Here is a 1,200-nt window from a genome sequence, read left to right as displayed (position 1 = left end):
GGAACAGGAAGACGGTTGGAGCTGAAGACGGGACATGAACCAAGAGTTCACCTCTGGAGAAGAGCTGAAGGTTCAGCAGGATCATGAGCCTGAACATCAGACAGGTATTATGGGATGCTTTGGATCCATTAATAGAGGAGCCATGTTGGGACGACTTCCTGGAGGCGGAGCTTCAGAAACAGCAGGAGCTTTTAAAGAGACAGAGGCCTTAAATTACAAAGTAGATTATGTTTGATATTTATAGCATTTTTCTAACAACTGCAGGTAAAATAGTTACTGATATAAAATGGAACTATGAAAACATGTAATGCCCCTTTAAATGACGTAATGCCCCTTTAAATGACTGCAGCTGGTTCACAAAGTATTCAGTCCTTAATAAAAGCAACATTTTATTTGCAAAAACAAAAACATTTTAATACTTTATATCACATAAAATGTCAATAAAACATGAGAAAATATTAATAATTTTAGAATTAATCTTGGCACACTGTTACTTTAATTGGGCCTTTTAGCTGTAAACCAGAAACAGCCCATATAAGGAGCTGTAGCAGACGGCAGCCATACCTGCAGCCGCTGGCAGACAGCTGGATTATTTAATCTGGATTATCCTGCAGCGTCACACATCTGGTCGTCTGGGAGGCGGCGCAGCTGAGAGAGAGAGGGAGAGATTTTCCTCTGCTCTGCAGTCCAGAACCTCTCAGATGGAACCGGAACCAACAGCAGAACCAACCCAGAGCTTCAGGCTCGGTGAGTCAGACGTCTTTATTCCTCCTTATTAAAAGCTTTGTTTTTAAAATGAATTAATATTATTATGTGTGGAGGTTTGTATCTTTGCAGAGTTGAACTTTTCATTCCTRCTTCTGCTCTGCAAATAAGTTATAAATTATTACTTTCATTAACTAACATATGAGGTAAAAACACGAAGGATGTCTGAAAGGTTAATTTACTCTCACTTCAATAATGAAAATATTATTTTATGTACAACTGGGCTGCACAGTGGAGCAGCGGGTAGAGCTGCTGCCTGCAGCAGAAGGTTCTGGTTCGATTCCGGGTCTTTCTGCATGGAGCTGCATGGTGGGTTCTCTCTGGGTACTCCGGCTCCAGAAACACCACTGTCAGGTTAACTGGTCTCTAAATTCTCCCTGGGTCTGTGTGTTGCCCTGAGACGGACTGGTGACCCGTCCAGGTCCAGGTGACCCG

General features: G+C 42.3%; 1 protein-coding gene across 1 annotated transcript in view; it reads left to right on the top strand.

Moving 5' to 3' along the window:
* The first annotated feature begins 643 nt into the window (after window positions 1-643).
* The window catches only part of tex2l (testis expressed 2, like), a 19,050-nt gene continuing 18,493 nt past the window's right edge, over window positions 644-1,200 (top strand). The window contains exon 1 of the mRNA XM_008436226.2: window positions 644-747. The gene's annotated coding sequence lies outside the window, so the exon portion shown is untranslated. The remainder of the gene's footprint in view (window positions 748-1,200) is intronic.

This window comes from Poecilia reticulata, linkage group LG19, assembly GCF_000633615.1.
Source record: "Poecilia reticulata strain Guanapo linkage group LG19, Guppy_female_1.0+MT, whole genome shotgun sequence".
Lineage (NCBI taxonomy): Eukaryota > Metazoa > Chordata > Actinopteri > Cyprinodontiformes > Poeciliidae > Poecilia > Poecilia reticulata.
This window is presented reverse-complemented; position numbering and strand designations above follow the sequence as displayed.